The sequence below is a fragment of the Puma concolor genome, chromosome B1 (assembly GCF_028749965.1).
Source record: "Puma concolor isolate L17-30 chromosome B1, mPumCon1.1.hap2, whole genome shotgun sequence".
NCBI classification, from domain to species: Eukaryota; Metazoa; Chordata; class Mammalia; order Carnivora; family Felidae; genus Puma; species Puma concolor.
In genome coordinates this window covers 94794777-94808779 of record NC_141670.1, presented here as the reverse complement: position 1 = coordinate 94808779, position 14003 = coordinate 94794777, and positions in this window count along the sequence as shown.

Genomic DNA, 14003 nt, shown 5'->3' with positions numbered 1-14003 from the left:
TTGGGTGTCGAATTTGACAAAAATAAAAATAGACATCATCTTTGTCCTTGAAACCCTCAATTCCTAATATTATTACCTTCAAATATAGTCAATAGTATTAATGTATCCTATGTATCTATATATTTCATAATCTATATAATCTATTAAATATAAAGTCAAGAATATATAACTGCTATATTTGAAGATATCCAACACTTTGTGGTTCTTTTAACATTGTTTATTTTTTAAGTAACTGCCTAATATTCCACATGCAGATTCACCAGCCCCATAATTTACATGATGGTCATGTAATTTTTTTTTCTTTTCTTTCCTTTTTGCTATTATAAAAGTGCTGTTTTGTGGCTATCACTGTACATAAGTATCTTTGTGTACCTTTGCCACGTATCACTAGGATAAATTCATTAACAAGGATTTATGGTTTGAATGAAATAAAATTTAAAAATTTTTATAGATATAGCCAAACTACCTTGCTGAAATATTGGCCTAACTATCTGTATTGGCATTGTTACCTATCTTTCCATAAAAATTTCCCAGTAAAATTTATTTAAATCCCATACTAGTAAACTTGTGTCGTGATAAAGACAAATGCTCTGAAACTAGATTGTTGATTTATAATTTTAACTTTGCCAATTATAAGCAGTATAAGACTCAGTTAATTATTATCTTTTCAATTACGTGGTTAGTAACATAGTAAACCCATAAGGGTTTTTGTTAAAAGCAGAATTTTTCTAACATCAGCAGGTGCTATTGTCACAGCAAATACTCGGCTCCCAGGAAGAGACACACGACACACACACACTCGGGGAATCAGAAAAGACTGTTTACTCTGTACCGCTGCCGGTCCGGTGGAGTCACATCCAAAGGCTGAGCCCTCAATCTTGGCATTGATCTCCTTTTATGGCTGGGATTGTAGGGGCTAGACAGGAAAAAAAGAAAAATGGGAGGGGGCACTTATCAGTGGTGCTACTCAGGCAGTTGGTGCATGTGGAAGGCAAATAAGATTGCAGAAGCCAAAAGTGTGCAAAGGAAGTATCTGGTCTCTGACATCTGGCTAACCCTCTTGTTTTATCTGCCCTTGCCAGATTTCCTTCTCACTTTTTTCGGCTTCTCTTCTCACTGAGCTTCATCACTTTTTTTTTTTTTTTTTTTTTTAGTTATTATGGGGACAGTTGGGAGAACTTTTGGGTGCAGTTAAAATATTCTTAATTTCCCTGTTGCTATATACCAATGTCTACAAGGAATAACTCTAGGGTACCAAAATCCTGTTACTTAAGTAAATCCTAATTGCTTAAATCAACAGTTCAGAAGGCTCAACAGACCTCCACTGAGGTACTAAATAGAATAGGAGCCTCTGTTTTCTTCTTGTCCTGTTCCCCTTGATTACTTTTGTTTTCTCAACTAGATTGAGGACAAGTGAAGGTGAAGAAATGAAGCAGCAAGTGTAGCTGCTTGTGTAAGAGGTGAGAATTATGTAGGTAGCTTTCATAGGAGGTTTTATTAAAAAAAAGAATTTTTTAAGGGAGTGAAATTTGAGTGTTTTAAGTAGCGTGGGAAAAATCAAGTTGAGAAACAGCTTGAATATATAAAAAAGGAAAAGAAGAGTTGATGATGTAAATTTTGAGAGACAGGAAGTGAGGCGATTGTGACCGTGACCTCAAGAGGAGGGCCTAGCCTTCAGTAAGAAGAGAGAAAGCTCTACTACGGTAATCAGAAGACTAAAGGAAGGGATTAATATGAATTCAAGTAGCTTTGTTCAATTGGGAATGGGAGTTTTCTTTAATTTAATTATATGGGACTGAATTAATTTCCTTAACTTTAGCATCTTGCATCCAGTGAATGTTCTTAGACAAAAAGAGACTTTTGGGGAATTACTCCTTCCCCATTTTTTATTCATGAATATACGTAGACTATGAATCAAGGAACTTGGCTTTTCCTATCTGAATCATGAGTTTGGGCTGAAGCTAAACTAATTAGACATTACTAAGATTTTGAGTCTTGGTAATAAAGACAGAAAAAAGAAGAGTTTGCATTCATTCTTAACAGAGTGTTGAATAAAATGAAGCATTTTATGCTACCTAGACTCCAGGTAGATGCCCTATTTTGTTCCAACAGCTTATCAACTAATGTAGTAAAGGTTTTAAGTAAATAGAACTTCAGAAAATTGGTAACTTACATTATTTAAAAGTGCTAAAGAATATTATTAGGAATGAGATTGTGTGTATGTGTGTGTGTGTGTTTTATTACCATAACTTTAACTTATTCAGTATTCAAATGAAGGCACTTAGCAGAAATTTTGCCTTCAAAATGCTAACTTGAGGGACCATGTTTTTTTTTTTTTTAATAATATATGTGTGTGTGTGCATGCATGTGAGTGTGTGTGTGTGTGTGTGTGTGTGAAAATTCAAATTTTAAGATTCAATAAAAACACTGAAAGGCCAGGTATCATTTAGCATAAATAGGTGAAGAAATGTAAAGCCTTTGTGGGGCAAGATAGAATCACCAAATCAGAATTTTTGATCCATTCATTTCTCAGATCTGATTCAACTTTTATATTTAGGATCGTTAAATAAAAAATACTTTAATTAGCTTGAGGAAAGACACTGGTATACTGACATAAAACCACAAATGTGAGCAATAACCTGCCTTTTGTTTTCCTCTGAGGTGACTTGAAGACATTCAAAAGGGTATTTTATTAAATGTATTCATGTTGATGTTTATAGCAGCACTATCAAAAATAGCCAAAGTATGGAAAGAGCCCAAATGTCCATCAATGGATGAACGGATAAAGAAGATATGGTATATATATACCATGGAGTATTACTCAGCAATCAAAAAGAATGAAATCTTGCCATTTGCAACTACGTGGATGGAACTGGAGGGTATTATGCTAAGTGAAATTAGCCAGAGAAAGACAAAAATCATATGACTTCACTCAGATGAGGACTTTAAGAGACAAAACAGATGAACATAAAGGAAGGGAAACAAAAATAATATAAAAACAGGGAGGGGGACAAAACAGAAGAGACTCATGAATATGGAGGACAAACTGAGGGTTGCTGGAGGGGTGATGGGAGGAGGGATGGGCTAAATGGATAAGGGGCATTAAGGAATCTGTTCCTGAAATCATTGTTGCACAATATGCTAACTAATTTGGATATAAATTTTAAAAATAAAAAATACAATCAAAAAATTAAGAAAAAAGTTTATTTATTTTGAAAGAGAGAGAGAGAGTAGGGGAGGGGCAGCGAGAGAGGTAGAGAGAAAATCCCAAGCCGACTCCACTGTCAGTGCAGACAGAGCCTGATTCAGAGTTCCATCTCACAAAACATGACATCATGACCTGAACCTAAATCAAGAGTCAGATGCTTAACTAACTGAGCCACTCAGGTGCCCATCTAATGGGTATTTTCGAACCAAAAAGAAATAAAAACTCCAGACTTCAAGAAATGGATACTGGAAACAGGAAGATGGCAGTGTAGGAGGATGCTGGACTCACCGCGCATCCTGCTGATCACTTAGATTCCACCTACACCTGCCTAATTAACCCAGAAAACCACCAGAAGACTAGCAGAATGGAGTCTCTGGAGCCAAGCGCAGACGAGAGGCCCACGGAAGAGGGTAGGAAGGGCGGAGAGGCGGTGCCTGCTCCACGGACTGGCGGGAGGGAGCTGGGGCAGAGGGGCAGCCCACCAGCCAAGCAGAGCCCCCGAGTCTGGCTTGCAAAAGCGGAGGGGCCCGACTGAGTGTGTTCCTACAGCAAGTGTGACTTAGCATCTGGGTGGTCATAAGTTAACAGCTCTGCTGGGAAAGCGGGAAGGCTGGAGGACAAAGGGAGGGAGAGTTGCTGAGCCCGGGGAGGACAGAGCAGTTTGGCGGGGAACAAAGGCACTCACCAGCGCCATCTCCCTCGCCCGTCCCCCAGCCAAAATCCCAAAGGGAACCAGTCCCTGCCAGGGAGCTTGCTCGCTCCACACAAACACCCAATGCTGTGTTTCTGCGGGGCCAACCCTCCGGCAGCGGGTCTGACTCCCTCCCGCTGCCACAGGGCCCCTCCTGAAGTGGATCACCTAAGGAGAAGCAACCTAAGCCTGCCCCTTCTGCCCCCGTGCACCTTGCCTCCCACCCCAGCTAATACACCAGATCTCCAGCACCACAAGCCTGGCAGTGTGCAAGTAGCGCAGACAGGCCACGCCACCCCACAGTGAATCCCACCCCTAGGAGAGGGGAAGAGAAGGCACACACCAATATGACTGTGGCCCAGCGGTGGGCTGGGGGCAGACATCAGGTCTGAATGTGGCCCCGCACACCAACTCCGTTATACACCACAGCACAGGGGAAGTGCCCTGCAGGTCCTCACCACTCCAGGGACTATCCAAAATGACCAAACGGAAGAATTCCCCTCAGAAGAATCTCCAGGAAATAACAACAGCCAATGAACTGATCAAAAAGGATTTAAATAATATAACAGAAAGTGAATTTAGAATAATAGTCATAAAATTAATCGCTGGGCTTGAAAAGAGTATAGAGGACAGCAGAGAATCTCTTGCTACAGAGATCAAGGGACTAAGGAACAGTCATGAGGAGGTGAAAAATGCTTTAAACGAAATGCAAAACAAAATGGAAACGACCACGGCTCAGATTGAAGAGGCAGAGGAGAGAATAGGTGAACTAGAAGATAAAGTTATGGAAAAAGAGGAAGCTGAGAAAAAGAGAGATAAAAAAATCCAGGAGTATGAGAGGAAAATTAGAGAACTAAGTGATACACTAAAAAGAAATAATATACGCATAATTGGTATCCCAGAGGAGGAAGAGAGAGGGAAAGGTGCTGAAGGGGTACTTGAAGAAATAATAGCTGAGAACTTCCCTGAACTGGGGAAGGAAAAAGGCATTGAAATCCAAGAGGCACAGAGAACTCCCTTCAGACGTAACTTGAATCGATCTTCTGCACGACATATCATAGTGAACCTGGCAAAATACAAGGATAAAGAGAAAATTCTCAAAGCAGCAAGGGGTAAACGTGCCCTCACATATAAAGGGAGACCTATAAGACTCGTGACTGATCTCTCTTTTGAAACTTGGCAGGCCAGAAAGGATTGGCACGAGATCTTTAATGTGCTGAACAGAAAAAGTATGCAGCCGAGAATCCTTTATCCAGCAAGTCTGCCATTTAGAATAGAAGGAGAGATAAAGGTCTTCCCAAACAAAAACTGAAGGAATTCGTCCCCACTAAACCAGCCCTACAAGAGATCCTAAGGGGGATCCTGTGAGACAAAGCACCAGAGACATCACTACAAGCATAAATCATACAGACATCACAATGACTCTAAACCCGTATCTTTCTATAATACTGAATGTAAATGGACTAAATGTGCCAACCAAAAGACATAGGGTATCAGAATGGATAAAAAAACAAGACCCATCTATTTGCTGTCTACAAGAGACTCATTTTAGATCTGAGGACACCTTCAGATTGAGAGTGAGAGGATGGAAAACTATTTATCATGCTACTGGAAGCCAAAAGAAAGCTGGAGTAGCCATACTTATATCAGACAAACCAGACTTTAAATTAAAGGCTGTAACAAGAGATGAAGAAGGGCATTATATAATAATTACAGGGTCTACCCACCAGGAAGAGCTAACAATTATAAATGTCTATGCGCCGAATACTGGAGCCCCCAAATATATAAAACAATTACTCATAAACATAAGCAACCTTATTGATAACAATGTGGTAATTGCAGGGGACTTTAACACTCCACTTACAGAAATGGATAGATCATCTAGACACACGGTCAATAAAGAAACAAGGGCCCTGAATGACACATTGGATCAGATGGACTTGACAGATATATTTAGAACTCTGCATCCCAAAGCAACAGAATATACTTTCTTCTCGAGTGCACATGGAACATTCTCCAAGATAGATCACATACTGGGTCACAAAACAGCCTTTCATAAGTATCCACGAATTGACATCATACCATGCATACTTTCAGACCACAATGCTATGAAGCTTGAAATCAACCACAGGAAAAAGTCTGGAAAACCTCCAAAAGCACGGAGGTTAAAGAACACCCTACTGGGGCGCCTGGGTGGCGCAGTCGGTTAAGCATCCGACTTCAGCCAGGTCACGATCTCGCGGTCCGTGAGTTCGAGCCCCGCGTCGGGCTCTGGGCTGATGGCTCAGAGCCTGGAGCCTGTTTCCGATTCTGTGTCTCCCTCTCTCTCTGCCCCTCCCCCGTTCATGCTCTGTCTCTCTCTGTCCCAAAAATAAATAAACGTTGAAAAAAAAAAATTTTAAAAAAAAAAAGAACACCCTACTAAAGAATGAATGGGTCAACCAGGCAATTAGAGAAGAAATTTAAAAAAATATATGGAAACAAACGAAAATGAAAATACAACAATCCAAACGCTTTGGGACGCAGTGAAGGCAGTCTTGAGAGGAAAATACATTGCAATCCCCGCCTATCTCCAGAAACATGAAAAACCCCAAATACAAAATCTAACAGCACACCTAAAGGCAATAGAAGCCGAACAGCAAAGGCAGCCTAAACCCAGCAGAAGAAGAGAAATAATAAAGATCAGAGCAGAAATAAACAATATAGAATCTAAAAAAACTGTAGAGCAGATCAATGAAACCAAGAGTTGGTTTTTTGAAAAAATAAACAAAATTGACAAACCTCTAGCCAGGCTTTTCAAAAAGAAAAGGGAGATGACCCAAATAGATAAAATCATGAATGAAAATGGAATTATGACAACCAATCCCTCAGAGATACAAACAATTATCAGGGAATACTATGGAAAATTATATGCCAACAAATTGGACAACCTGGAAGAAATGGACAAATTCCTGAACACCCACACTCTTCCAAAACTCAATCAGGAGGAAATAGAAAGCTTGAACAGACCCATAACCAGCGAAGAAATTGAATCGGTTATCAAAAATCTCCCAACAAATAAGAGTCCAGGACAAGATGGCTTCCCAGGGGAGTTCTACCAGACGTTTAAAGCACAGATAATACCTATCCTTCTCAAGCTATTCCAAGAAATAGAAAGGGAAGGAAAACTTCCAGACTCATTCTATGAAGCCAATATTACTTTGATTCCTAAACCAGACAGAGACCCAGTAAAAAAAAGAACTATAGGCCAATATCCCTGATGAATATGGATGCAAAAATTCTCAATAAGATACTAGCAAATCGAATTCAACAGCATATAAAAAGAATGATTCACCATGATCAAGTGGGATTCATTCCTGGGATGCAGGGCTTGTTCAACATTCGCAAATCAAAAAACGTGATACATCACATTAATAAAAGAAAAGATAAGAACCATATGATCCTGTCAATCGATGAAGAAAAGGCCTTTGACAAAATCCAGCACCCTTTCTTAATAAGAACCCTTGAGAAAGTCGGGATAGAAGGAACATACTTAAACATCATAAAATCCATTTATGAAAAGCCCACAGCTAACATCATCCTCCATGGGGAAAAACTGAGAGCTTTTCCCCTGAGATCAGGAACATGACAGGGATGTCCACTCTCACCACTGTTGTTTAACATAGTGTTGGAAGTGCTAGCATCAGCAATCAGACAACAAAAGGAAATCAAAGGCATCAAAATTGGCAAAGATGAAGTCAAGCTTTCGCTTTTTCAGATGACATGATATTATACATGTAAAATCCAATAGACTCCACCAAAAGTCTGCTAGAACTGATACATGAATTCAGCAAAGTTGTAGGATACTAAATCAATGTACAGAAATCAGTTGCATTCTTATCCACTAACAATGAAGCAACAGAAAGACAAATAAAGAAACTGATCCCATTCACAATTGCACCAAGAAGCATAAAATACCTAGGAATAAATCTAACCAAAGATGTAAAAGATCTGTATGCTGAAAACTATAGAAAGCTAATGAAGGTAATTGAAGAAGATATAAAGAAATGGAAAGACATTCCCTGTTCATGGATTGGAAGAATAAATATTGTCAAAATGTCAATACTACCCAAAGCTATCTACACATTCAATGCAATCCCAATCAAAATTGCACCAGCATTCTTCTCGAAACTAGAACAAGCAATTCTAAAATTCATGTGGAACCACAAAAGGCCCCGAATAGCCAAAGTAATTTTGAAGAAGAAAACCAAAGCAGGAGGCATCACAATCCCAGACTTTAGCCTCTACTACAAAGCTGTCATCATCAAGACAGCATGGTATTGGCACAAAAACAGACACATAGACCAATGGAAGAGAATAGAAACCCCAGAACTAGACCCACAAATGTATGGCCAACTCATCTTTGACAAAGCAGGAAAGAACATCCACTGGAAAAAAGACAGTCTCTTTAACAAATGGTGCTGGGAGAACTGGACAGCAACATGCAGAAGGTTGAAACTAGACCACTTTCTGACACCATTCACAAAAATAAACTCAAAATGGATAAAGGACCTGAATGTGAGACAGGAAACCATCAAAACCCTAGAGGAGAAAGCAGGAAAAGACCTCTCTGACCTCAGCCATAGCAATCTCTTACTCGACACATCCCCAAAGGCAAGGGAATTAAAAGCAAAAGTGAATTACTGGGACCTTATGAAGATAAAAAGCTTCTGCACAGCAAAGGAAACAACCAACAAAACTAAAAGGCAACCAACGGAATGGGAAAAGATATTTGCAAATGACATATCGGACAAAGGGCTAGTATCCAAAATCTATAAAGAGCTCACCAAACTCCACACCCGAAAAGCAAATAACCCAGTGAAGAAATGGGCAGAAAACATGAATAGACACTTCTCTAAAGAAGACATCCGGATGGCCAACAGGCACATGAAAAGATGCTCAATGTCGCTCCTTATCAGGGAAATACAAATCAAAACCACACTCAGATATCTCTTCACGCCAGTCAGAGTGGCCAAAATGAACAAATCAGGAGACTATAGATGCTGGAGAGGATGTGGAGAAACGGGAACCCTCTTGCACTGTTGGTGGGAATGCAAATTGGTGCAGCCACTCTGGAAAGCAGTGTGGAGGTTCCTCAGAAAATTAAAAATAGACCTACCCTATGACCCAGCAATAGCACTGCTAGGAATTGACCCAAGGGATACAGGAGTACTGATGCATAGGGGCACTTGTACCCCAATGTTTGTAGCAGCACTCTCAACAATAGCCAAATTATGGAAAGAGCCTAAATGTCCATCAACTGATGAATGGATAAAGAAATTGTGGTTTATATACACAATGGAGTACTACTTGGCAATGAGAAAGAATGAAATATGGCCCTTTGTAGCAACGTGGATGGAACTGGAGAGTGTTATGATAAGTGAAATAAGCCATACAGAGAAAGACAGATACCATATGGTTTCACTCTTATGTGGATCCTGAGAAACTTAACAGAAACCCATGGAGGAGGGGAAGGAAAAAAAAAAAGAGGTTAGAGTGGGAGAGAGCCAAAGCATAAGAGACTCTTAAAAACTGAGAACAAACTGAGGGTTGATGGGGGTGGGAGGGAGGGGAGGGTGGGTGATGGGCATTGAGGAGGGTGCCTTTTGGGATGAGCATTGGGTCTTGTATGGAAACCAATTTGACAATAAATTTCATGTATTGAAAAAAAAAAAGAAATGGATACTGACTTTTTTAGAGGTTTGGATATGATTCTGAGCTAACTCTTATTTCTGAAGCTGCCAGAGTCCACTGTGCAACACCAGTGAGAAAGGCAGTAAATCGAGTTTGACCAAAGTCCATCTCATACTCAGCTCCGTGGAACTCAGAAAGCAGGAGATATTCATTGCTCTAATTACTACATTTGTACATGGCATACGTAATTTCAGTACCCAAAGAATCCCCACTGTAGGTGTGGCCCAGAGCAACAAGCTCTTCATTGAATCCAAGTTACCCCACAAAATGCTCTGCAATGTGATCCTAGATGGATCCAAAATAGATCCTTCTAACCTACCATATCCAATCGGGCACAAAATTTCTATATAAATCCTAATAGGAAATGAGGACATTTGTAGGAAGCAGACATGTAACTAACAACAATTACAAATTCTTTTTTGCATAATAGTATTAGAGTCTTGATTAGAAATGTAAAATATAAAAGGTTGTAAATATAAAAGTTTGAAAATAAATGCTTGCTTTACTTTGTCCAATACAAAGTAAGTGTTACCTAATCCAACCCTCTGCAGTATTGGACATGACTAGCAAAACTCTAATATGCAGTGAAAATGATATGTTAAGAAGTGTGCTCAACATAAACTAAAAACAAAATAAACTGACTTAAGTAAATATTCCTGAATTCCAACAAATTTTCTAACATACTGAATGCTGTTACAGAAAAACACTAACTCTGGGGGATTCTCGAGAAAAGTGAAGATATGGCATTCTCTACAGGGGTATAATTTTGAAAAGAAACTCTTGATGAGCTGTCTAGAAAAAAAGATGACCTAATATACATAGGAAAAGGTAGATTGAGACACCTAGAACATTTTGGAGTAGTAAATTTGATTAAATTAATAAGTCCACTTATATATGTTCTCTTCTGTTATGAGCTAAGAGTGACCATTATATTTCGACAATGCATAGATCAAAAATATGCTAATTTATACTTCTCTGAGATCTCTTCCTCTTAATTATTTTTCTTCTTTTAGCAGGCTATTATTTTCTCAAGAGGATTTACAAGTAGCATTCACTGGTCATGACAAACCCTCAATTAACTGGCTTTCATGCAGTGTGTACAATTATCTCATTATCAAGTTGTCTTTTTGTTCTTTTTTTTTTTCACTCTTTCAAGTTATTTATTTATTACAATTGGTCCACATAAAATTTCCTTAATTATTTTAAATGACACTTGTATTAGGATTAACACATTTTTTTCATGAAGTTATTATTGAAAAAAAAATCTTGAGAACCCAATTTATATTTGCTCTTCAGTACTATGGATGCAGAAAAACAAGCTCTGATATGGGAAACTGGGAATGTAAATTCTAGTTTTGTTTGCTCAAATGAACTGCTCAGAGTCTTGTTTTCCTTATCTGTAAAATTAAAGAGTTATTCCAAAAGGTTTTTAGGCTCCATGATATTGTGGATTTTTGTTTGGCCGTGCTATTATATAATAAAAATAATAAATGAAATAAAAACTTAGATTTCAGTTCAGTAATTGACATTAAGTCTGTGAGTTCTTGTAAACAATTGACCCCTATAGACATCAGTTTCCTCATTGTAAAAATAGTCAATGATTCTTAACTTTAATTATTATATTTTTTAGAGTGTATGATAATGGCTTCTACTACAATCTTAAATATTTATAACTTATTTAATATCCCTAGATACCATGATTATTTTTCTGACTGATTGGTGTAGCTTTATTGTCACCAAATTTTCGACATTGTATAAAATAGAGCCACAACCTACATTTAGTTGACTGTATGTCTGGATTAGTGGAAGCTAGTTGTATGCTGACTGTTCATCAGTGTCACATTAAAAACAGCTCAATGAGAGCATAACCAGAAGAGCTGGAAAATGGATTAGAAATATATTTTGGAAGGCATACAGAGGATTTCCAATGTAGTGAGGAATTGAGGGGTCAAAATTCTGCAAAGAAGAAAATTCAGATGTGAACCTAGAATTTGGAGATATTTTTCACTTGTGGACCGAAAAAAAGCTTAGCAGAGCAGGAACTGAGCTTCAGAAAAGCCATATAGTGACAGCTATATTGAATATAAGCACAGTTTTAAAGTTTCATAGGCCTCAATATAATTCAAAAAATAAATAAACCAAATTATTTCTATTTGTCATATGAAAATTTTATAAAGACTATTGATTTGATGAAGTCACATAACATGTTAGGGAAATTAAAGCTCTAAATGAGAATTCAAGTATCATCTATTGAAATGATTGTCTGGAAAGAGACTTTTTAAACACAGAGTTTAGATAGTGTAAAACCTTGCTTTGAGAGCCCAATTCATTCTGGAAACATGTTTGTAATCCAAAGCACTTGAGTATCAATGCGAATTTCAAGAACCATTGGGTCAGTTGTGATTATGTGACATTTAGCGTCATTTACTACTTGTACAGCAAGACAATTTATTAGAAATGTTTGCTCATCTTGAAGAACACTCACAGAACAAGTTACTCGCAATCCAAGGTTTTACTGGTATATATTTCTAATTCGGTCATTTAGGCGGTGAGTTAATGGCATTGTGGGTGGGTGCAGTGAAGTGAGTCAGATCAAACTCACATCCTGATGACTTGGAGTTTGGATTTCCAGACCAGGAACATTTTCATTGGTGGTTAAAGCTTTTCGGCCTGCACCAGCCCCCAAATCTTTCAGCTCAAAGCAAATAAGGTATAACTACTAAGTTTGTTTCTTGTGACCTAAAAAATTATTTGCTTTTTAATATATTATGAGGTAGAGAGTCTATAAAAACAACCCACATGGATTGATGTTATATATATTTTTTTTAATTGGGGCATGAATGAGCAATAATACAAAGCTGAAAGCAAATATGTTTACATCTCCATTTAACACGAATCTATCCACAGTGAGCTGTAGTACCACTGCAGAAGAAAAACCACCACGACTTTGTTCCTGGAAATCAAATATATTTACTACGTTCTAAATATCCATTCCATGTGTCTTCTTAGTCATTGCTAGAATGAGCAAAGCCAAGGACATCACGAATACAATCTACCTGATAATTCCTGAATTTTCAAATCATATCTCATTGCCCTTATCAAGAGAATTAAGTATCCAACTTTATCACAAACTATTTCATTGTGCACAATGGGTTAATATTTACTGTAAAGTTTTGTCGTTTTAAATTTATACTTTACTACTTACTTAGGCTATGGAAGCTATTATTTATTTGTTTAAAAGGTCTATTATTGTAGGCGCATCTAGGTGGCTTAGTCAGTTAAGCATGGACTTTGGCTCAGGTCATGATCTCATGGTCCATGAGTTCGAGCCCCACATGAGGTTCTGTGCTGAGAGCTCTGTGCTGGAGCCTGCTTTGGATTCTGTGTCTCCCTCTCTCTCTGCCACTCTCTCACTCATGTTCTCTCTCTCTCTCAAAAATAAACTAATTTTTTGAAAAAATGTCTATTATTGTAGTTGTATGTGTTTGTGTATGTTGTATCATTGGCTTTCTAGGATGTTAATTATATACCTTAATAAATTCTAAACTCCTCAAAGAAAGAATGCATTTCAAGTGATTTTTTAAATAATTATCTTATTTATTATTATCAATGAACATTGAAATGTATTTCCAAAACATATATAGGTATAGCAAACAAAAATAAATCTCTGGGTGTGACATACAAAAAATGATATATGGAAAATACCTGGAGAACTACAGACAAGTAGCTATAAACAGAGTTTTTTTATTTTCTTAAAGCCAAAAACTGACAAGTCCGATAAGTATTTCAATTCAAATTTGCTTTTGAAAGTGTTGGTTTAATGGAGGAGTTTAGGCTGACATTTACAACTCTTTCCAAAAACACATGTACTACAATTGCTAGAGAAGATTACAGCCATACTCTAGTCTGGGGGCATGTCCTAGGATAAATCGGGGAAGTATCTAATGGATTTGTTGGCAGAATTCGGATTGCATAGAAATAAAAGGTTATAATTAGAAGTTCAAAAGGCTTCCTTTCACACTAGTAACCGTTCTAACTTATTTTATGCTCTCTCTTAAGTCTTTCTGGATACCATGTTCCATTTTTGCTTACTTAGCTCAACATATTTTATAATTTTACTTATTTAGAGTGCAGTGGGGAGAAGTCTCCAATCTGTATGTCTCAATAATTCAATGCTCATCTTTAGCCTACATAAATTTGGAAATATTAATGAACACATGATGTTCAACATAAGATACCTCCTTTCTTCTACTTTTGTTTATAAGATCAGCTATTAACTCAATCAACATGATCTTATTAAAATATGTTATTGAGGCACTTGGGTGGCACAGTAGGTTAAGCGGCTGACTTTGGCTCAGGTCATGATCTCGC